The following is a 24,979-nucleotide window of genomic DNA, read 5'->3' on the forward strand; positions in this document are numbered from 1 at the left end:
CCCATGTCTCCTTCGTCTTTTGCATTGGCAGGCATTCTTTTTACCACTGAGCCACCTGGCATCAGTTCAGTACTTAAATGTATTACTCCACTAGTCCTCACAGTGATTTCAAGAGGTAGGTATTTTTAATTTCCATTTTGCACTTAGTAAACTCTCAGATAATTTAAGAAAATTGCCTGAGGTTGCATGCTTAGTAAGAGACAGTGTCAGGATTTGAACCCAGCTCTGCCTGATTTCCAAAGTCTAAACATTTTTCAGCATATTGTGGAAACCTCTAAATTATTTCATATCCTTTTGTTTTCTATCCTTTTCATTCATAGAATTGTCCGGCATCCTATTTTTGTGCATTTCCTTAGGGTAAATGCAAGGAATGGTGTTATGACTATCAGGTAGTTAAACTGACATGCAAACAAGTATGTTAAAACTTGCATGTTCACATGAGTGTTGTCCCTTTCGAGATACTCATCATGGAAAGTTTTGCTTTTTATTCTCAACATATTCTCTCAACATGCCTGTGTCTCCTTCTCCTGAGTGCTCTTAATATAGCAACTCTTTGCCCTTTGAGAAGATATTTGATCTTTAAAACAGCCAGAGGCATTTGGAGGGCAATCTAGTGAAGAAGATGGACAGTCACGTTGGGAAGGACCATTTTTAGTGAAAAATGACGTATGAGTGTTAAGTGTTGAAGCTGGTCCATTGTGACAACTCCTGAAGGCTCTGGCTCCCCAGACCCCTGCCATCTGCCCTGAGGATCAGCTCCAACCTGTAATTCATTTGCTTCCCACCGCCCCCAGGCTGTCCATTGCCTTTGCTTTCTTTTACCACTATAGCCAGAGTCTTGCATAGGTTGATGTTCTTCCCATTCAACAACAGCAAGATGTTTCATTTGTGTCAAAATCTGTAGACACCCTAGAACATTGGCATTTAGTGGGTAGAGGCCAAAGATGCTGCTAAATATCCTGCAGTGTACAGTAGAGCCCCCTGCTTCTTATTTTTTTACTATTATTGAAGCATAGTTGATTTACAACTTGGTGTTTCCTTGTTAAAGGGATTTTACCAGCTTCTTACTATGCTTTGGTTTTAATTGTAATTAACTCAAGTCATGCTCAGTTTCATATGAGATGATCACAACCAGCTGAAGGGGAGATTGTTACAGAGAACTAGACCTGGATATGCAGTGTATAGGTTCAGAATGACCTGGCATTAGGTTGCTGACCTAGTAGCCTCTATAAAACCTGGGGCGAGGGGGAGTGGAAAAGGGATGCAGAAATAAGAGAAGGACAGTGAGGGCAGGGACTTAGTATGAGGTTTGCATTTCAGGACCATAATTCAGCTCTTCTCAGACAAGGTTATTTGTATTTAAAGTGGATATATGTGTATGTATGGGCTTTCCAGGTGGTGTAGTAAAGAATCAGCCTCCCGATGTAGGAGACACAAGAGACGTGGGTTCAATCCCTGGGTCAGGAACATCCCCTGGAGCAGGAAATGGCCGCCCACTCCAATATTCTTGCCTGGAAAATTCCATCGACAGAGGAGCTGGGTGGGATACAATCCATGGGGTCGCAAAGAGCCAGGCATAATGGAGCATGCACATATACGTGTACACACATATATGTATAATGATTCACTTTGCTGTGCGCCTGAAACTAACACAACACTGTAAATCAGCTATACTCCAGTGAAAATTTTAAAATATCATCCACATTGATGACAATTATTTGCTTGTGTTGTTGTCAGAGCAGGTGTTTGGTATACTGCCTTTGATGTGTCTCATTGCTATTTGTTATTGGAAACCATGTTGACATTCCCAAGTGAATAGAATAATTCCTTTTAGTGGGAAAATCATTCCACCATAGCTTGCTTATTCCTATGAGGACTGATTTTAAGCCTCTGGTTGTAAATGTCCTTTGTTTGAAGCCTATTGTTGTCACCAGACAGGAAGGTAGGAACAGTTGCATCTGTTTTGTTTACACAGCATCCCCACTGCCCAAGAGACATATAATAGACTCCCTGTAACATTTATTGAATTATGATGGTGTAGTTGTCCCTTGAATATACATTGGTCCAGGACCCCCACCCACCCTGCACAGGTACCAAAATCTGAGGATGCTCAAGTTTCTTATATGAAATGACTAACTACAGTACAGTTAGCTCTACCAATCCACAGATAGGAGGACTGACTGTAACTGATTATGGGAAGGGGAGGAACCCAAGGGAAATAGACTAAAAAAAGTAGGAAGGTAAGAAGAATTAGACTTTTTTGTTCATTGGACATAGGATGGAATCTTGGGCACTTTTTACTTACCCCTTTAAAGGTTTGGTTGAGTTCAGGTCATATCTGACTTATAGACAAAGGTTAGATGTGATAAGAATTTGGTTATAGTTTATGAATATTAAAAATACATTTCAGTTCAGTTTAGTCATTCAGTCGTGTCTGACTCTTTGTGACCCCATGGACTGCAGCACGTCAGGTCTCCCTGTCCATCACCATCTCCTGGAGTTTACCCAAACTCGTGTCCATTGAGCCAGTGATGCAGTCCAACCATCTCATCCTCTGTCATCCCCTTCTCCTTCTGCTTTCAATCTTTTCTAGCGTCAGGGTCTTTTCAAATGAGTCATTTCATATCAGGTGGCCAAAGTTCTGGAGTTTCAACTTCAACATCAGTCCTTCCAATGGACACCCAGGACTGATCTCCTTTAGGATGGACTGGTTGGATCTCCTTGCAGTCCAAGGGACTCTCAAGAGTCTCCTCCAACACCACAGTTCAAAAGCATCAATTCTTCAGTGCTCCGCTTTCTTTCTAGTCCAACTCTCACATCCATACATGACCACTGGAAAAATCATAGCATTGACTAGACGGACCTTTGTTGACAAAGTAATGTCTCTGCTTTTTAATATGCTGTCTAGGTTGATCATAACTTTTCTTCCAAGGAGTAAGTGTCTTTTAATTTCATGGCTGCAGTCACCATCTGCAGTGATTTTGGAGCCCCCCAAAATAAAGTCTGCCACTGATTCCACTGTTTCCCCAACTATTTGCCATGAAGTGATGGGACCAGATGCCATGACCTTAGTTTTCTGAATGTTGAGCATTAAGCCAACTTTTTCACTCTTCTCTTTCACTTTCATCAAGAGGCTTTTTAGTTCCTCTTCACTTTCTGCCATAAAGGTGGTGTCGTCTGCATATCTGAGGTTATTGATATTTCTCCCAGCAATCTTGATTCCAGCTTGTGCTTCATCCAGCCCACCATTTCTCATGATGTACTCTGCATATAACTTAAATAAGCATGGTGACAATATACAGCCTTGATGTACTCCTTTTCCTATTTGGAACCAGTCTGTTGTTCCATGTCCAGTTCTAACTGTTGCTTCCTGGCCTGCATACAGATTTCTCAAGAGACAGGTCAGGTGATCTGGTATTCCCATCCTTTCAGAATGTTCCACAGTTTGTTGTGATCCACACAGTCAAAGGCTTTGGCATTTAAATTGTGTATTTGTGCTGAATAGGTGCTGTACCATTGTAAGAAATTGTGACTCATGGTCTGACATTTCGGATCAGTGTATTTGTATCTAACAGGCTTTGCATGAGAAACAGTGGGCTTCCCTGATGACAGCAGGTAAAGAATCCGCCTGCAGTGCAGGAGACACAGGAGACTTGGGTTCAACCCTAGGTCAGGAAAAGACCCTGGAGAAGGAAGTGGTAACCCACTCTAGTATTTTTGCCTGAAAACTCCCACGGACAGAGGAGTCTAATGGGCTATATAGTGCATGGGGTCTCTCAGAGTGGGGCATGGCTGAGCAAGTAAGCGCACACACAGGAGAAACAATGAAGCAGGGCTGGGTCTCTTCAAGGAAAGATAAGGAAACTTTCTTTACTTCAGTCAGCCTGAACTGCAGGAGCCTGAACTCCTTCAAACAGAAGTTGTCCTCCTGGCACAAGGTAGGGCTGGAAATGGAGGGCTGGCAGCTTCCTCCTCCTCAGCTCAACTCATGTTAACTTTCTTACCCAGTTTTGTTGTTGCTGTTCAGTTGCTGAGTCATGTCTGACTCGTTGCAACCCCACGGACTTTAATACACCCAGGCTTCCCTGTCCTTCCCTATCTCCTGGAGTTTGCTCAAACTCATGTCCATTGAGTCTATGATGCTATCTAACAATCTCATCCTCTACCACCCCCCTTTCCTTTTGCCTTCAATCTTTCCCAGCATCCGAGTCTTTTCCAGTGGGTTGGCTCTTTGCATCAGGTGGCCAGAGTATTGGAGCTTCAGCTTCGGAATCAGTCCTTCCAATGGATTTTCAGGGTCGATTTCCTTTAGGATTGACAGGGTTAATCTCCTTGACGTCTGAGGGACTCTCAAGAGTCTTCTCCAGCACCACAATTCAAATGCATCTGTTCTTTGGTGCTCAGCTTTCTTTATGGTTTTACTCTCCTATCTGTACTTGACTACTGTAAAAACCATAGCTTGGACTACTAAATGTACCTTTGTCAGCAAAGTGAAGGCTCTGCCCTTTTATTACGCTATCTAGGTTTGTCATGGGATTCCTTGCAAGGAGCAAGCGTCTTTTAATTTCATGGCTGTAGTCACCGTCTGCTGCTGCTGCTGCTAAGTCGCTTCAGTCGTGTCCGACTCTGTGGACCCCATAGATGGCAGCCCACCAGACTCCCCTGTCCCTGGGATTCTCCAGGCAAGAGTACCGGAGTGGGGTGCCATTTCCTTCTCCACACCGTCTGTAGTACTCAGTTTAATTTTCTTTATGTTTCACTACCTTTCTTCCTTTTACTGTAAATCATGAATAAGACAACAGAGAATCTTGGGTGGAATTATATTTAGGGCCAGGTCAGTACTAAAAAACAAGTACTAAAAAACAATTTGCTACCTTAAACAGTAGCAAACATTTTGTGGACAGCAAAAGTTTATTTAGGAAGTTATGCCTTGCCTGAAGCTTTCCTACAGGAATGAATGTAGGCTGGGCTGAGGAGAATGTTTCTTTAAACCCAAAAGCATAGTCACTGGTGGTTAGTGAATCATTCTCAGATTCATGAAAAAAATCTTCTATGTTGGGTATAATTGAGCAGGATTTCAATTTACTTCAACAACTACTCACTGAGTGAGACCTATGTTTCTATGTGCTCTGCCCCATATATATGAAGCAGGCTTCCCAGGTGGCGCTAGTGGCAGAGAACCTGCCTGCCAATGCAGGAGAAATAAGAGACTCAAGTTCGATCCCTGGGTCAGGAAGATCCTCTGGAGGAGGGCATGGCAGCCCACACCAGTATTCCTACCTGGAGAATCCCATGGACAAGGAGGCTGGCAGGCTAAGTCCATAAGTTGCAAAGAGTCAGACACGACTGAAGTGACTTAGCATGCACACTAAGCATGCATGCATATGTATAGATTACTATTGATTATGTGTTGGGTAGTTTGGAAATACTTGACCTGAGTAGGTTCAGGTATTTTCTGAGAGTTCAGTCAGTTGGAATAAAAGTTGTAATTTGAATTGTGTATCAAATAGAGAAAGAGAAATAGAAAAATCAAAACATTTTGCCAACTCTTGAATTTGTATATGTTTTCTGTCCCTGATGTGATTACATTTTTTAATTCCCCCCAATTAAGATGTTAAATTATTTGTGGGGAGGAAACTGGGTTTAACTAGTGTTCCCAAGCACATATTGTAGTGTAACTACTTTATAGACACTTGGTAAATACTGACTCATGAGGGCAAGTGTGTACTCCCAAGGGAGCATCCTCTGTGCTTGATATTTTCCATGAGAAGCAAACCCAGCATTGAAGCATCATTCTTCTAGATTGGGATCATTTCCTGAAAGCTTTCAGTACAATGACATTGATTAGCTGCCAGACTAATTGCTCCACCACCAACCTTCTTTCATAAGCAAATGGTGCCCAAGGGTAAAATAACATGCATACTGAGGCAAACTTTCCAACGTGTGCCCCTAAACCTTCCCCCGCAGTGGAGAAAGTGACCTTTCGGTGAACAAATGTTCTTTCACCTTCACTGTTTAGAAGTTGTTAACATTGGGCCAGCTATGTGATTGATGCATGAGTTTTCCTCTTTTCTGTGGAGTAAGTTCTCCTCTTTCCACCTCAGAGTTGTGAGCTTTTTATATTGTTTTCGTTTGATAAGGTGGCTGGGCTACCCATAAATTTGAATGTATTTTTTTAATGACCTGGTGGTGCTGAAAGAGTGTTATTCTGCTTTTGTAGGCTGCTGGCTTTTCTTTTGTCACTCACACTGCTAGTTAAACCTTTTGTGAATGTGCTCTTCTATTAATAATCTGTTTGAAATTAAAAAAATAATTTAAAAAATGAGTTTCTAGCTTATGGTTGTTTGTCTCAGGCAGATAAGAATGTCTTTTTTGAGTCTGTTAAAGAGGACAGATCTTTTAAAGTCACTCTTTCCAACAAGCTTTAGAGTTTTCCAAGTGGCGGAGGCATTAAAAAGATAGGAAACCCAGGGCCTGTACCAATTCTATTTAATAATTTTAAATTTGGAGGTATGAGGTTGCATACTCTGATGAAAGGGAAGATTGAGGCGGTATAGATGCATGACTAAGAATACAGATTCCGGGGTGAAATTTTTGACCTTGGGCAAGTACTTATCCTGTCTGTGCCTCAGTTTCCTTGCCTTTAAAATGAAAATAGTGGTAAAAATAGTACCTATTTCATAAGGGTTGTTGTGAAGAGTTAATGGGGGTCTGGTTGCCAGGGGGAAAGTATGGGGGGAAGGAGAGATAGTTAGGAAGTTTGGGATCAACATGTACCCACTGCTATATTTAAAATGTATGAACAGCAAGGCGCTACGGTATAGCAGAGGGAACTATGCTCAATATTATGTGGCAGTCTGTACGGGAGGAGAGTTTGGGGGAGAATCGATGTGGTATATGTATGACTGAGACCCTCTGCTGTCTACCTGAAACTCTCACAACATTGTGAATCCACTATACCCCAGTACAAAATAAAACGTTTTTAAAAAGTTAATGTATACAAAACGCTTAGGCCAGAATGCCTGGTGCACTGTGTTTCCTGAATGCTAGCCTTTACAGGGTCTCCAGCAACTCTGCAATCCTAATAGCTCTATTATTATTGTTTTAAAAATAATTTATTTCATGGCCAAAATGAACATGAAACAATATAAGACTATTTTTATCTTTATTCTATTTTATGTGAATATTTATAAAGTTTGCTGTGGAAATGTTAATATGTTTGATCTGGAGTGTTGTCCAATCTACTAGATGAGTTGCATATGTACGGTGTATGCACGATATTACTTTCCCTAAATCAGACAAGTTCTGAGTTCTGAAATAATCTGACCCAAAGAACAGGAGGTATGCGAGATAGGACAATATATTGGCAAAAATACTTCCTGTTTGATCATCCATCCTGCTGCTGCTTGGGCACATCCCTTGGTATTTACTTAATAGGAATTAGAGAAAACAGAAATTTCTCAGACTATTCACTCATTTGGGTTTCCCTGGTGGCTCAGACAGTAAAGAATCTGCCTGCAATGAAGGAGACCGAGGGTCGATCCCTGGGTCGGGAAGATCCCCTGGAGAGAAGGGAATGGCAACCCACTCCAATATTCTTGCCTGGAGAATTCCATGGACAGAGGAGCCTGGCAGGCTACAGTCCGTGGGGTTGCAAAGAGTCAGACGCAACTGAGCGACTAACACATATACATACACATTCACTCATTTATTAAATATTTATTGAACCCGACTATGTGCCAAACTCCCCTACTTATTTTCAGGAAGCTGATTGGCCAGTGATGGCTTTGCTTCACTGAGGACCTACTATGTGCAAGGCTTAATCTAGATCTATTATTAACATGGTCTCTGATCCTATAGAATAATCGGTTCTACGAGAGAAGAAACAGGTTCAGAAATGCTAGGTGGCCTGCTCACAGTTGGTGAATGCCTGCGCTGGACTAGACTCTGGTCTAATTGGCTCCACAGACCCCATTCTTTCCTCTTCACCGTGTTATGTTTGGCTGAGAGCACTTGGAGCTAATGGCTCTTAAAGAGGGTCTTGTAGATTTTTATCTCTCTGACATGTCACATTCTGTAAGGTCTTGCAAAACAGAAAGGTCCAGCGTGGGGGTGGGCTTACTAGTGTTTTTACTGCTTGACCTCCCTGGAAGGGTGTCACGACCTGTAGGGGGCATGTGAGCAGCCAGTCAGCTAGTCAGCCAAGTCGCAGATGAAAAGTGTACAAGGCGGGTATGCATGAAATATTGGAAAACGGCAAAGTCAGTTTTAACAACTCTTGCTAACATCTTTATGGAAGTGAAATAGATATACTACGAAAATCACAGTTCTTAAGTTTCCAATTCAATGAATTTTGATAAAAATTATACATCTGCGTAACTACCACCCTAGAAAGTATGTTGCCCTATATCAGTCAAATTTTACCTTGTAGACACCACCATTTTGATGTCTCCCTCCATTGCTTGGTTTCGCTTGTTCTTGAGCTTCATATAAATGGAATCAAATAGGATGCAATGCTGGTGTCTGCCCTATTCTTTTGACTAGTGCACTGTTTCTGAGATACATCCAATGTTGTGTTATTAGTAGTCATTCTTTGTTATTCTGTGTAGTATTGTATTATCTGAATATACTGCAATTTATTTTTCCTTTCTCTTGTTGGACATTTTGGTTGCTTCCAGTTTGGAGCTATTGAATAAATCTACTGTAGACATTGTGCAAGTCTTTTACAGATAAGACTTTTCATCTTTCCTGGGTAAATAACGAGGATTAGAGGTGTATAAGATAGGTATATATTTAAAAAGAAATTGCCAGTTTCAGTTTCACCTATGGGCTTCCCAGGTGGCACTAGTGGTAAAGAACCTGCTTGCCAATGCTGGAGATGTAAGAGACACAGACAGAGGTTCCATCCTTGGATCAGGAGGATCCTCTGGAGAAGGGCAGGGCAACCCACTCCAGTATTCTTGCCTGGAGGATCCCAAAGGACAGAGGAGCCTGGCAAGCTACAGTCTATAGCATGACGAAGAGTTGGACGTGACTGAACTGACTTAGCATGCACGCACGACAGTTTCAAAGTGGTTGCACACATTTCATACCACCAAGGCTTCAAGAGTTCTAGTTGTTCCTCATCCTGGCCATTCAGGTATACTCATTCTTTTTAACTTTAGCTTTTCTGGTGTGTGTGAAATGGTAAATCATTGTGATTTTAATTTGTACTTATCTGATAATTAATGATGTTAATTAACTATATTATTATGTGCTTATTGGCCATTTGTATATTTTCTTTTGTAAACTGACTTTGCAAGGCTTTGTTCATTTTTTTATTGGGTTGTCTCTTTTTTTTATTGATTTGACTTTAAAAGTTTTTCATATATTAAGATACAGATCTTCCTCAAAGATATGCATGTAACAAAGTTTTCCCTATTGTGTGGAAAACTGCAAAGTCAGTTTTTAAAAAGTAAAATTTTCCTGTGAGATAGCTGTAGGGTTTTAGTGCCTGCCTCATGCTAATTACAGTACTTGATGGACTGCTTTCGTCTTTCAAGCAGGTTTCTTTTCAATTGGCAAGAAGAGAGATGTTGCAGGAAGAGTTTTCATTGCTTATGTCCTCCCAATTTTTCCCCTTATAGACACTTCTCTGAAGTTAAAATGGTAACATGTGATTCATCCTGCAAAAATTTATTTTACTCTGTTTAAGGATCAGATTTATTTAATTAGAGGAAGTAAAAACGACTGAGCAAATTAAAACAACAAATCTAAAAATGGTTTTTTCCCCAAAAGGAACATTTAGAAAGATGTGGTAATTGTTTAAAAGTTTTCTTTTTAATTATAAAAGTAAACATACTTCATGTAGCATAAGTTGACAAATATTTTTAAAGACATGAAAACTAAGTACTGAAAGTTAGAATAACCAGTTCATTTAAGAAGTAAATAAAACAATCCACAGATTTCTGAATTTTAGGATTAATCTCTATTTTGCTTTTGTTAGACAAACCATGCTATGTTTCTTTCTGAAAACAAATATGTTAACAATTTGGGAGATATCACTAGAATTGGCTCTTGACCACATAATCAAGTGACATCCTGTAAAAGGCCGAGAGAAGGACTTGGGCTTGTTAATTTCCAACATCAAATCTATTACATATATCTTCCTGTTTGAACTCTCACATAATTGAAGAGGATCAAATAATGATCTAAGGCTACATTAGGGGAAGGAAGCATGGATTTTAGCCAAATTCATGCTTATACTTATCCTCTTAAGTATATATGAGCTATAGCTATGAAGCATTTTTCCCATTTGGACAGTAGTGACTGGGTGACTATTCAGATCTTCTTCTTAACTTTTGGGCTTAATACCTTCAGGCACAGGACACATCCAAGGGTAGGTTCCTAACCAGGTTGCTTATCTAGCTCTTTTGGTGTGTTCCTGTTCATTTGAGGAATCTAGCTTCCTCTTGATTCCTGGATCATTTTTTTTCTGTTATGGGCTGAGTTGTGTCCCTTCAAAATTCCTGGGTTGAAATCCTAACTCCCCAGTACCTCAGAGTTGGCTATATTTGGAAATAGAGTCTTTTAAAAGGTGATTAAGTTAAAATAAGGTTACCCAGGTGGGTCCTAATGCAACATGACTCATGTCCTTATAAGAAGAGGAAATTTGATCACAGACATATACAGAGAGAGGACCGCATGAAGACACGGGGAGAAGATGGTCATGTACAAGCCAAGGGAGGGGCCACGGAAGGGACCAACACAGCCAACACTGATCCTGAACCTCTAGCCTCCAGACTGCGAGACAACACATTTTTGCTGTCTAAGGCATCCGGTCTGTCGTGCTTTGTTGTGAAAGTCCTAGCCAATCAATATAGCCTCTAATGGACCATCGGGTCTTCCCTAGTGGCTCATCAGTAAGAATCCGCCTGTAATACAGGAGACCCAGGCTTGATCCCTGGGTCAGGAAGATTGCCCAGAGAAAGGAATGGCAACCCATTCCAGTATTCTTGCTTGGAAAATTCCATGGCCAGAGGAGCCTGATGGGCTACAGTCCATGGGGTCACAAAAAGTCAGACACAACTGAGCAACTAACATGCAATGGACCATCACTCCACCATTGTGAATATTGAGTTCTACTAGATCTGGATAGACCCTGAGCTAAATAGCAGCCCACGTATTCCTCAAAGGCTTAGAACATTTACATCAATCATTTCTTATTTTTATTCTTTTAGTATTTAAAAAAAATCAAAGTTGTAGTTTACTTGATGGTTTTGAAATATTACATAAATTTGACTTACTATGTATCTCCTAAATTCTATGTGATTTTCTACAAAATAGACATTCATGTAAAAGATATCAAACAAATATGTTTTTGGACTTTCAGAGAAAGAGAAAATAATCTTTAGATGTTTAATCATAAAATTTTTTTCTTGGGGGAAGTTACTGACCATTTCTATACTACAATTTCCTCTCTCAAATGCAGGAATAATAGTACCTACCTTTTGGAATTTTTGAGACTCAAATAAGATTTTTACTTAGAATAGCATAGGCACATGATGTTTGTTAGACACAATGCTTTGGAATCTTATTGATTCTTAAAAAATTAAGCAGTTCAGAAATAAATTTACACAAACATACATGCATATACAAGTTTTTTTTTCTTAATATGCTTGTATTGATTTTGGGGGGTGGGGCTGCACCACACAGCTTGTGGGTTCTTAGTTCCCCAACCAGGTATTGAACCTGGGCCCTTGGCAGTGAAAGTGTGGCGTTCTAACTACTGGACTGCCAGGGAATTACCTCTTGTACTGATTTAATACCAGGACAAAAGGAAAAAGTTTGAAGATGTGAGTACCTATTCTGAGAAGTGCTGTTATCTTTCCTGTTCTTTTTAGCTCTTCCAGTTGCTTGCCTTCAGGAGAGCAGCGAAGGGTCTTCATAAAGACCGACAGGCCTTTCCTCTGCCCTCCTTCTGGACTCCATCACTTCAGGATGAAGCTGGGACCACGTCTCAGGACTGACTTTTGGGCCCTCTGACTCTGCCTCCTGCTCAGTGTTTCCCAAATTCTCCCGTTTCAATAAATGGAATTGAGAGAAGTCGTCTTATCAAAGGTCAGTAAAAATTTTTTTTGATAGATTAAGAAGTAGATTCTTTAATATGGGGTGCTTGTGAAAGATACAAGGGGGCAGGCAAGAGAGCTCTGCCCTGGGGTGAGAGAGGATGGTTATGTCTCAGATCTCGGGTGAGTTCCCGTGATGGGCTGCCAAGTGAGGGCCCTTCACCTCACACAGGAAAGAATTTAAGAGTGAGCCGTAGTAAAGTGAAAACAGGTTCACTGAGAGAGATACACAGTCTATAGACAGAATGTGGTCCGTCTTGGAAGGCGAGGGGCCCTCTACAGACAAAGTGTGGGCTGTCTCAGAAGACGAGAGCCCCGAAGGTCAGTAAAGACTTGGTTAGCTATCGATACCTTGGAGTTTATTACTTAAATCAGGAAATCACATTTCTCCTCCTGACACCGAAGCTGAAACTGGAGGTGAACTGGTGTTTGAATGTTAGCAATGAGGCAGGAAGGGCAGGCCAAAGCGGCAGGAGGATGCTGAAGAGTGCGAGCGGCTGCAGGAAGCAGACAGGGGCCACGCTGGGAGGGGAGCACTCAGGGGGGCAGCACGATAAACGTACGCTGTTTGCAATATTGCTGAGGGCCTTGGGAGCCTGCTGTTGCCTAAAGAGGACTGAATTTCTCCACTCGCCTCCTCCCACCCTCGTGTCTTTCCCTTCTCTCTCCCACCACCCACGTTATTTACTCCTGGGTGCAGGGCCGCCTAAAGCACAGCACTGCTGTAGATGAAAGTCACCCCCTCAAGCCTCATGATTTATTACCTAGCTTCCCCACCTCTCTCTCAGCTTCCCTTCCTGCTGTGTCCAGGCCTGATCTCCTCAGTCCAGAGCTTACTGTTCATTCCCACCTGGCCTGGGTCAGGGCTCCACTGGGGCCCCACATTCAGACTTGTGTTCCCTCGTCTAGAGGCACCCAGTACATTCTTACCCCTTTTGCCTGTACAGTGTCACTTCCTTGGGGAGGCCTTGTCTGAGACCCTGAATGAAATTAGGCTTCTCTAAGACATATTCCTGGTGGCATAACCTGTCCTTCCCTGAATCTGCCTCTGTTGGCAATGGCACATTTATCTGCATGATTGGTGATTCACATCTATATCCTGTGTTAGATTGTAACCTCTAGAGGGAGTTTGCTTTTCTTACCACTGTGTCCCCAGGCCGAGTACAATGTCTGGCATGGACTAAATTCCTGATGAATGCTTGTTCTGATGAATAGATGAAGGCCTCTTGGAGCATGCTTATGATACCTCTGCTTGACATCCAAGGAATGAAGCCATCCTCATCATCTAAGGAGGCCAGTATGTGGGCAAGAACTAGAGTATTGAGAGAGTAGCCCAGGCATTTTCAGCACCTCCTAAGGCTTTGGCCCCATTGACTCCTGTGCCTGTGGATCTTGGGAATGTTCAATGTGCATGGATGTAGCAGGAGGGTACAGTGGGCCTGCTTTTTTTATGGAGATTTATGGGTTTATAAGTACCTCTAGAAGAACAGAAATTCATGACAGATTCTTTTCTCTGTGAACTCAACTGTTGCTTTCTTCCATGAGGGAGGACTGTAATTACATAAAACCTTTTTTGGGTAATTTTGCAATTGTTGACAAGTGGTGAAAATGTGCATTTTCTCTGGATTTTTCATGGTGCTGGTGTATTCATTACTTTATATGGTTATAGCTCAAAGGCTTTAATAAAATGACTTATTTCTCATTTTTGTGGTTAGTAAAAATAGAAAAGCCAAGCCTCACTTACTTTTGTAGTCTATTGTGGAATTTTGATTATTTGTTTGAAATGAAACTGGTTCTTTTCATAATCGTGAAACAACTGCCAAACCTTGCTCCAGTGTATCATATGCCTGAGTTATAATGATGAGAGCTGCTTTCAGCTCTGTTACCTACAACACATATGTCTGCAAGTATTAAAAACTACCAGTGTGAAACATGAGTTTTGGAAATACTTGCAGTTATTTGAGGTGTTCTTTTTATTTGCTGAGACTGGAAGCTGGACTGTTCAGTGCTGAGTGAGAGTTTCTAGTGCTCTGTACTCCATGGTGGGGTTGTGGGCAGAGGAGATGGATGTAAAGGTGTGAACTGAATGATTCATAGTCTGCTTATTTAATGTTTGGGCAGCAAAAATATAATTACATAACTGAGAACCAGAGACCATGCCTTCTGGTTGAAATGTATTTCATTACACTGAAGATTTGAGCTTCATAGTTGACCTTAATAATTCATATTTGGCAGAGACCCTTTGGGTCAATGGGAGTGCACTGGGGAAGGTACTAGAGGACCAGTTCCAACTCTGCTACTTTCTATCTATGTGATGTTAGCCAAGGTATTTAACCCCTGACATCTCACTTCCATCTGTAAAAAGGAAATTGTAATAGCTGCCCTAACCTCCCTCATGGGGCTTGTGGTGATGACCAAATAAGGCAAGGTAAGTCAACTGCAAAAAAGATTGTATAAATGCATGGTATTCTTTCACTATGTCATATTCCTTTGTTTTTATTTTTATATATTATGTAATCCTATTTCCTCAACCTAAAGTTTTAAAAAAATTAGCCATACTTATTGGTTATAGTTCAGTTACAGAGGCAGAGTGCTAGATGTAGTATAGGAGATTTATTGTTATAGTCACTTAACTTTACACAATTATGAGTGCTGACTAAGCAGTAGTCCTGGTGTCTGATGCTGGAGCCCAAAGTCCATTGGATGGGCAGTGTAGAAGGGAAGATGGTTGTAAACTGGAGGAGAGCAAGGACAAACTGGAAGCCATAAACACACAGTGGAATCATGTCAGTTCTTGTCATCCCTGGCTATGATGTGAGTGCCGTTAGGAGAAGCAGGTGTCTCTCATCATGGAGTTACATACGTAGCATGCCCAGGAACTGGAACAGCTGAAAGAAGACGTAGGGGAAGGTAGGGAACCTGCGGGACCAGCTGCGGCGCTGAGCCATTGTGTTGAATCAGCAGATCAATTGTAACATACCTGAGCTACTCATATAGCTGCCTCTACATTTCTAAGGTGAAAAGAAATATGACTGCTGCTTCACTTCTATACTCTGTATCTCATATGAATATGTATCCATGGCACATACTGATATGAAACATACAGTCAGGGCTGGCAATATCATTTGTGGGGCTAGGGCTAAATGGAAATGTGGAGCCTCTTTTTTAGAATACAAGAGAAGTGTTTCGCCTTTCTTCTGCAGTTTCATTCTGGACATGTCATGGTGTTTATTATTTGCTATTTACTTCTACGCTCCCCTATCTTATGGGATAATTGTAAATGCAAACTTCACAGGGGCCTTGGACTCTATACCATGACTCACCATCCAGGGGCCATATCTCCAGCCCTCCCTGCTGTATGCCCAGGATCCCACTGGGATGGAGAGTGACAACAGCCAATATGATGGGGAAGGGGAATCCTAGGGAGGTGGTAAGAGGTGGGATGTTGTGTGAGCCAAGTTTCCAAGCTTCCAGGACAGTCACCAGCAGCCCAGTGAGCTTCACTTATAAAACACAAATTCAAAGATAAAATTAGTAAGAATTTCAACAGAGAGCATTGAACTCCAGTGTGAGGCCCCTTTTGAGAACAGATCCCTGTGCAATTGTACTGTTTGCATATCCATCAAGCCTGCCCTACCTATAGGGAGGAGAATTCTGGGAAATGTGGTTCAGCCTAGACAAGTTGACACATTACCAAGCCTTGCATACTAACTACTTCCTGCCCTTTTTTCAAAACCAAATACCATAATGTATTGAAGAAAAAAAAAAAAAAGGTTACCCACATAGTCTTGTTATTTTTCTAACAGTCTGGTGGACATAAACACCATCCTTACCGTAGCATTGACACTAGTGTTTCTCAACTGCTACTTCCACTCAGACCAACTTTTGATGTAACGTTGTTGAAGACATACTATTACTCACCTGTGCCAGTCCTTTATAATTGAGAACTCTAAATATTACAGCTGGGTTCTACTGGCTGATGGGGATATTTGTATAATTGAATTTTCCACCCTAACTATGTAGTCTTTGAGATTTCTCAGATGAGATGTTGTAAGATGCTCACTGACCATCTTATTGGGAGAAACCATCCTCCATACACCTCTATCTCTTTACCTGTCCAGTGCAAGGTCCTGAGTACTCTCTACCTGGGGCATTTCTCACAGTTATGTTTGCAGAGAAAGACCTTAAGAGATGAGGTAATGTCTCCAGGCCAAAATCAGGCTTCCTATAAAAGCACTGGATCCCCCAGACTTAGTGTTTGTGTTCATTTTCTAGGGCTGCCACAGACTGCATAGTTTCCATAGCAGAATTGTATTTACTAATAGTCCTGGAGGCTAGGATTTATTTCAAGATCAAGTTATTGGCAGGGTTGGACTCTTCTGAAGTCTCTCTCCTTGACTTGTAGATGGCCATTTTCTCTGTGTGTCTTCACATGGTCTTCCATCTGCACCTATCTCTATTCAAATTTCCTCTTTTTGTAAGAACACCAGTTGTATTGGATTGGGGCCAGCCCCAGTGACCTCATTTTAACTTAATTATCTCTTTAAAGACCTTATCTCTACATATAGTCAGAATGAAATGCTGAGGGGTTGGAATTTCAACATATTCACTTGGGGGAACATAATTCAGCAGTGTTCCTTCCTATGATACAACCCACACCCTCCACACCATCGCTGTAGGACTTTGGGGTCAAGAACACAACACATATTATGCTGCTTGCTGTAAGATGAGTAATAAAGCCTTTTGTCTTTGACCCAGGGATCTTTTGTCTTCTACCAGATCCAGGAAACAGTAACAGGCTAAACAGGCTTACTGTGAGACTGTAAGTGGGGTGACATAAACTTCCGTGCTTGGTAAACCTTGCTTATGGTATCGAAGACAAACATCCTCAATAGTTTCTTGTGATGGATCCACATGTAATGATAGTGGTTTTAATACCGGCCTGCTTATTGAGAAATTACCAATTGATTCTCTTATTTTCTTTCTTGTTGGAGTGAAATTTGTCCTTCAACCCTCCGTTCCTTCACAAGGTATATAAATCTTTCATTTTCTCTTCATGGAGCATGCATGTGTCAAGGACTCCTGTGCAGTGGTTTATCCCCAGGTGATAGGGTGCACTGGGACCAGCTTCAATTCCACTTCACTCCCTGCTCTTGTGGCTGAAGAGTCCCTTTTCTTACTGCTAACTTCAGTGGGAAAAGGATACCTGTGCCTTCCTGTTTACCTATCTGTTTTGTGACTGTATGTCCAAGGACATGTATGGCTGCTACAGAATGGCACTGACATGTATGGTGCTGCAGGATGGCATCTGGGCTATGAGCTAGAGGGATGAAGCTAGGCTTCACCAAGAAGTGTCTACCCTTCAGAGTTTAGAGGATGATGTAAAATTTCTTGCCAGGAAGGCTGGTAGAGAAGACATTCTAAGTTCACAATTTAATCTTTCCTCATGGCCCTATTATGGGCTGGATTCTTCCCTCCCTCTAAAGTCAACCCCCTGTACTTCAGAATATGACTGTATTTGAAAATATGGGGTCTTTAAAGAGGTCGAATATTAAGAAAAATGAGGTTACTAATGAGATGGGCCCTAATAACCTTCACTGGAAAGAGAGAGAACATGCACATGAGAAAGAAGGTGAGGCTTTCACCAAAGATGAGCCTGCAAAGCAAAATTCCAAAGCATGTCAAGAAAACTAACAGCTTCCACATTAAAGAATTGAAAGAGAGATTCATTTAAGTGCTTTTGCTGCCTCAGGTGGAGTTTTTGCATAATAGTCTTCCAGTCACAATTTAAACCTTATAGTCTCTGATGGCAAGGTGACACTTCAGGGAGATTGCATCCAGAGGGTCTCTATTAGCCATCGGCTGCCCCCTCTTCCTGCAGAGGAAAGCATCTTGTAACAAAAGACCTTACTTACAACTTATAAATAGCTTGCCCTTCAGGATGTTACTGTAGACACATTTCCATGAATGTAGACTTGACAGGAGAAATCTTTTGACATTGATTCTTTGGTTTTACCCCCTGAACACTAATAAGATATACTAGATAATAGAAATAGACTTCACTTATCAGTGGAAATGCTGTATTGGCGTCAACTGCTTTGTCTGAACCAACCAATATACACAAACAAACATAGCTTCCCATGGCTAGCCAACATGTGCAGCTAAGGTGGGGGTGGTAGGAGTGTTGTATATGCTGTTGGATTTTAAATGATTGTGAGGTCTCTGAGTTCTTTCAGTGTACATAAAACTGATTTAAAGTGGGATGCAGTTTCCACCTCAGTAAAGAGCTGGTTGTTGAATGTCTACGTCCCTGTGCCTATTTTAATGCTACCCATCTGTTTGTTGAGTCTCAGAAGGAAGACATTTTGCCTGTATCCCAAACTGTCGATCCATTGCTATCATTATTTCGTGTTCCTAGGAGGTACATACACCAAATACTTTCTAGATGCATTTTCTATATAGTGAGTTAAAAGTTTGTCCCAGGACAACATTATGATCTGCTGTGCTTATGTCCTAGGCGGGACTGCATATAGACTGAGAGGATTCCTTTTGGCTCCCTAGAGTAAGGTCTTGCCTTGGTCCATCTCTTCTAGGTTCACTCCCTCTCTTAGCTCTCTGGACACCACCATTCTCACTAAAACGAGCTGTTTCTAGAAAGTGAGTTCAAATTGAGGATTTTCCCAAAAGGTCTTGAATGGAGCTGGATTAAGTGGCCTCAGGTTAGTTCAGTCACTCAGTTGTGTCCAACTCTTTGTGACCCCATGGACTGCAGCACACCAGGATTCCAAGTCCATCATCAACTCCTGGAGCTTGCTCAAACTCATGTCCATCGAGTCAGTGATGCCATCCAACCATCTCATCCTCTGTCGTTCCCTTCTCCTCTTGCCTTCCATCTTTCCCAGCATCAGGGTCTTTTCCAATGAGTCAGCTCTTCACATCAGGTGGCCAAAATATTGGAGCTTCAACATCAGTCCTTCCAAAGAATATTTAGGACTGATTTCCTTTAGGATTTACTGGTTGGATCTCCTTGCAATCCAAGGGACTCTCAAGAGTCTTGTCCAACACCACAGGTGTTCAGCTTTCTTTATGGTCCAGCTTTCACATCCATACATGACCACTGGAAAAACCATAGCTTTGACTATACAGACCTTTGTTGGCAAAGTAATGTCTCTGCTTTTTAATATGATGTCTAAGTTTGTCATTGCTTTTCTTCCAAGGAGTAAGTGACCCACTCTACAATAATAAAGTTTCCAATGGAAAATTGACATCAAGATTTTTTCCCTTGGGATATAGAAAAGCATCATCTAAAAATTTACAAACGGGGGGAAGGAGCTAAGATGGCAGAGGAATAGGACAGGGAGACCACTTTCTCCCCTACAAATTCATCAAAAGAACATTTGAATGCTGAGCAAACTCCATAAAACAACTTCTGATCACTAGCAGAGGACATCAGGCACCCAGAAAAGCAGCCCATTGTCTTCGAAGGGAGGTAGGATAAAATATAAAAGATATAAAGAGAGACAAAAGATTTAGGGACGGAGACCCGTCCTGGGAAGGGAGTCCTAATAGAGGAAGTTTCCAAACATCCGGAAACCCTCTCACTGGCAGGTCTCGGGGAAGTTTTTGAATCTTGGAGGGCAACCTAACTGGGAGGAAAAATAAATAAAACCCACAGATTATGTGCCTAAAAATTTACAAACATGTATGCCTTTTAGAGTAGGGATTATAAGAGCCTGACCTTTTGCTTTGGGCAAAACAACTTGAGTTAGCCCTTTTACTCTGGCAAATGTAAGACAATTTTTTCTTTTCTTTCCTGATTTTGAAGAAAAAACTTGAATGCTGTAACCATTAAATGTTTTGTTTAGTAACTGGCAAATTTTTTCCTCTGTAAAATTAGATATGTTTCCCTCCTATATTTAAAGTTAGACTACGCTGTGATTAAAATTGTAATTTGTTATAATTTGTATTTTGGGAAGAGGTGTGTGTGTGTAACTTAGTGCTTCAAAATATGTGTATGTTTTTCAACCCCTTGCATGTAGGAAATCAAAAGTAGAAACCTGATTATGACAAAGGTGATATGCATGCTTGATCTTCTTACCTCTTATTGGAGGCAAGATCAAGAGCTTGGCTAAGTAGGCTGGTGTCCCACACAAGATCTTATCTCATTTTGATTAAGCCATTCTTTGAAAAATGTGCTCTCTAACTTAGAGATTCTTTTTGAGTTGGATGGTTTACAATCTCAAGGGAATGGTTACTCCCAAAGTGAAACATCCTAGGAAAAGGATATTTCTGGAATAAAAATTAGACATCTTTGAACTGAGGAGAAAAGGGTGCTATTTTTTTCGAGGGCCAGTGGTTTGTTGAACCCTAACCTTGAAGTATGAACATTGATATGTGTGGAGACATGGCAGGAGCCAAACCGGAAGCTGGCTGGATAAGAGCCTCTGAGGTCAATCTGGGGCTATTGTTTCTTGGGGTAGCTAATTTTAGCAAGACTTATAAGTTATTCTCTGTTACATTTCTGTTATCTTCTAACCATCAGTAAAGACCTTGAAAGTTACAAACTGAGTTTTGAGGACCAAGGCGTTCTGGTCCATGTTTCAGAGGACTAACACACGGAAGAGAATTGTCCCCTTTCTGAGACTAGAATGGGACTCTGGCTGCAGGCACCAGTGAAAGACTGCTAAATCCAGCAGAGTGGCCTTCCTTGAGGGTGTGGTTAGAAAAGGCAGTGCATGGCAGGGCAACAAAGAAACTCCAGGGCAACAAAGAAACCCCAAAAATCTGGGGACTTTTGCTGGGCTGGGAATTGGTGAGCATTTTTGGAAATTGCTAAGTAGGTCTAGGCCTAGATTCCAGGAACTGGGATCATGGGACCTATGTCATAGTGATTTGGGAATAAAAAAGAAGTGTAATCTCATTTCCTAGTCATGAATTGGTGACTGAGTGTGAGGTTACATCTCCCCTCAATTTGGACTCTCTCTGAACTTCTTGGGTCTTTTGAGGTATGAGGTACTCTCCTATGGGGGGAGACCTAGCCCTTCTGCTTGCTCCATCTACAGAGAAAGAAGGAAAGAGATCTCAAAAGGGAAGGGATGCACAACAGTGAAGAGGAGAACAGAAGCTTATTTTCCTTCCACCTTCGTCCTCTAGCTCTGCTGAGCTGCCATATACTGAGGGTTCCAGCAAATCCTAGACCCACTTCTGAGCTGTTTTTCTATGGGTGTCATAAGTGGGCTACTGTCAGACTTCGTGGTTACTGCCATCTTAATCTCTGCCCTCTGCCTCTTCAGTCCCTCACCCACTTCTGCCTTCACACACTACCTTCTCCTAGCCAGGGCTGTGCACCCATCAGGCTAGGTGGGAACAGTGCCAAAGATGGGAGGATTTTCACAGGCTTCTAAGGAAGATCAAGTTCCCCCTAAATCTTACTGCCTATAAAATACAAACACTTTCAAAATAAAAATTAATAGATCTTCAATTAAAAGTTTGAGACCTCATAGTTATAGACAAATTACTTTTCATGTGAAGCATGGCCATATTCTAAAACATTTGTGTCATGTGGGTTGGGTGCAGCTTTCAAAGCTGAGAATTCCTGGGTCCCATCGGGGTCTTCAAATAGAAAGTATTTCTCGCTGCCTCTTGCACACCAGCCCCTGCCTCAAATTTTTTTCAATCTATCCTGTTACCCACCCAGATGTCCTCAGCTAGAGTTAATATCTAAGATATCATCCAGCAGAAAAAAAGTATAATAAAAGCCCAATGAAGAAAGAAATGCATTTCCTTCCCAAGGCCAAAGTCCCTGATACTTAGACCACTATACTACTGGATGCTGATTTGGAGAACTTGCCATCTGGCTTAAGGTGATGCAGGTGTTCTGTTGAAAGGGAAGTAACTCAGGCTTGAGAGAGAAGTGAGATGCTGCTGGTTGATTTCTTTTCATCCAGTCCCCAATGAGCTTTTTTCAACCTGCATCTACACTTCCATTCATCCAGAGTTGGGGTCACCTGGGATTTGGAGCAACTGGTTGCCATTTTGTTTTGTCCTTGCCTGATGCCAAGAAGGCACTTTTCTCTTTCATTTTTTGATCATGGAAAGACTAATATTAAATATGTCATTGGGGTAGTTTCCCAATTAGAAATAATAAATGTTTATCACTATTTCTTTAGACTTATGGTCACTGTTTTGATGTATGTAGTATACTAAATAGATCGAGCCTGGAAATCTGTACTTCATAATCAATGTGTCATTCTACTCAGCTCCCTGGTTCAAGAAGCAGAAGGCCTCCTCTTTCTATCACCATAGCTTTCATGTACTTTAAGGAGTTGAGTCTGTAGGCTGGAGGATGCAAGGTGTGAAATAGGAACCACATGCCAGGCTTGGCAGGGTGGCAGCTTTCAGCAGTGGAGTGTTAAGGCCAATAAGCTATTCTGAAGCACAAGAACTATTGGAAATTGAAAAATACATCCGGCACTGTGTCAACACCATCACTTCAAGTCTAGTGTGCTGATGGAAAGATACCATCATGGTCTCTCTGGATGGCCTGACTCCAGCCATGGCCTAGTTTATTGCCCATCTCTGTTAGGGGATCATAGTTTGATAGCTGTTGTCATAATGCCCAAAGAACATTGGATTGGGACCTCAGGAGACCTGGATCATGGCCATTAATTAGCTGAAGGATTTTGGCCAAATCCCTTAATTTTTCTGTGTATAAATTTCTCATCTATAAAAATGAGCACAGTAATAGTGCATGTCTTACAGAGATGTGTGAGCGTAAAATGGGGTAAAATGTGTGAGGAACTTTGAAAATACATGTAACGACTTCCCAGGTGAGAGAGCTGAGGTCAAGTAGAAAAATAGCAAGTTAAGAGCTCAGAGACCGGGATTCTAGTTTGAGCTTTGCCCTTTACTGACTAGTCTAGCTGAGGTTCTGGTTATCTCAGGAGTGCATAATAATCATTATATTTCATAAATATGAGTGAGATATTCTTTGGGGTTATCAACCACACAGTCCTGTATAAATATGAATCAAAATAGTGATTGATTTGGTGCCTTGCTGCTCTCAAGCTGAGTAGCTGGCTAATTTTTATTTAATTAGCAATTTTGGTTATTATAGTCCTGAAAAGTATTAGATTTATTGGACACTAGATTCTCAAGCCTTGACTCTAGCATTCCTCGTCCACACTGAACAGAGGTGAGGGCCTGAGAAGTGCTCCTGGGAGCCCTTTTGCTCCTTGGCTCTCTGGACCACTTTTTGGTGGGCAGCCCATTCTAACACTGCCCCTTTCAACAGCTTGCACAACTGGAGGTTTGAAGGTGGGTTCTGAGAACACTGCCTAGTTGACACTCAGAAGGGATACAATGCTTGGCATCAGCTCTTTGAGTTGAGGAGCTTCTGCCAGAGCCATTGGCCAAAGCCCCCCTGGACCTTGCTTGCCCTCTGGGTGGACACTGAGTAGAGAATCAGATTCAAAATATCTGGACAAACCTCAGAGCAGTGCAGACTTGTGGCTTCCAGGCAGGCTGGAGCCGTATATTTTGATGAACTTTGTGGAACGCTTGTCTTGGGAATTCTGTCTATGCCTTGGGAGGCTCTGCTGCCTAAGGAGCAAAGCTTCAGACAGGCTCTTCCTGTTGCTTTGCTTTTTGCCCTTTCTCCTCTGGTTCATCAGAGGTTTCACAACTGATATCAACAGTGTACAGGGCAGAAGCCTCAAGATTGCTGCTCCTGCTGTTTTTCCTTTCACCTGGCTGTGGCGCTTTGGGATTTGAAGCATGCTGAATTTCAGTTCTGGCTTGTTAGGGCTGCGAACAGTTAACCTTGCTCTCTGATCTGAGAGGCACACTGCCTGCTCCATTCTGCATCTGTTTACCTCTACAGTGTCCCCACAGAGGGGAGCTGCAGCCAGGTGGGCGAAAACATCCAACCATTGCTTCTCTGCATGTTAAAATCTGAGAAGCCCCTGCAGTCTCAGGCAAGATGTCCTCACTGCAGGGTCTCAGAACAACTGTTAATAAGTCAGTGGTCATGTGAACTGATTCATGGGCCATGCCCAAGTTAGAGAAAGTCAGAAACACATGAACAGAAAGACACTTCCCAAAGATAGATGGGGGTAGAATATATTTATGTGACTTTGGGCAGCAAAGGAATGAGGGTAAGTTCTCTTGTTCTCATATCTAACTGAAGGCTGGAATAAAAAATATCAGAATGATTGAGAGTGGGTTGACTTTTGTGCTTACACACTGCATTACAAGTGCAGCCAAAATGAGTACTGTTTATATGAAACCAATCAGTTGTCTGTAGCTGATTTTGTTTCTGGTATGACTTGCTTTCCAATCAACCAAGTAAATATTTTGAATAATAAATGAAGAAGTGAGACAAAGAAACAAAAAGTAAGGGGTAGAAAGGAGCTGAAAAATTCATGTTTTTATTGCAAATCCACAAAGGGACTCCAGGCAGTTACACCAGGATAGATTTGCCTTCCTCCTCACATCATGCGTGTTCCTTTCCAATACATTTAGATGTGATTCTATAAAAGGCATTTATTCATTCTTTTCTCGTAAAGGGGAAGGTTGCCCCTTGCTCTTTTTGCTTTCCTGAACTAGAGCCACTGCTGTGTGCTTAGTCACTCAGTCATGTCCGACTCTTTGCAACCCCATGGACTGTGGCCCGCCAGGCGCCTCTGTCCTTGGGATTCTCCAGGCAAGAATAATGGAGTGGGTTTCCATGTCCTCCTCCAGGGGATCTTCCCAATCCAGGGGTTGAACTCAGGTCTCCGACATTGCAGGCAGATTCTTTACCATCTGAGCCACCAGGGAAGCCCTTAGATATTGACGGGTGTCTGCAAAGGTTATGGCATGTCCCTGTCTTC

General features: G+C 41.8%; 1 long non-coding RNA gene across 1 annotated transcript in view; it reads left to right on the forward strand.

Moving 5' to 3' along the window:
• LOC122700570 overlaps positions 1 to 12,093 on the forward strand; it is a 79,575-nt gene extending 67,482 nt beyond the window's left edge. Inside the window, exon 3 of the long non-coding RNA XR_006342809.1 lies at positions 11,883 to 12,093. This is a non-coding gene — a long non-coding RNA (uncharacterized LOC122700570). The remainder of the gene's footprint in view (positions 1 to 11,882) is intronic.
• The last annotated feature ends 12,886 nt before the right edge of the window (positions 12,094 to 24,979 follow it).

Source organism: Cervus elaphus, chromosome 9 (genome assembly GCF_910594005.1).
Source record: "Cervus elaphus chromosome 9, mCerEla1.1, whole genome shotgun sequence".
NCBI classification, from domain to species: Eukaryota; Metazoa; Chordata; class Mammalia; order Artiodactyla; family Cervidae; genus Cervus; species Cervus elaphus.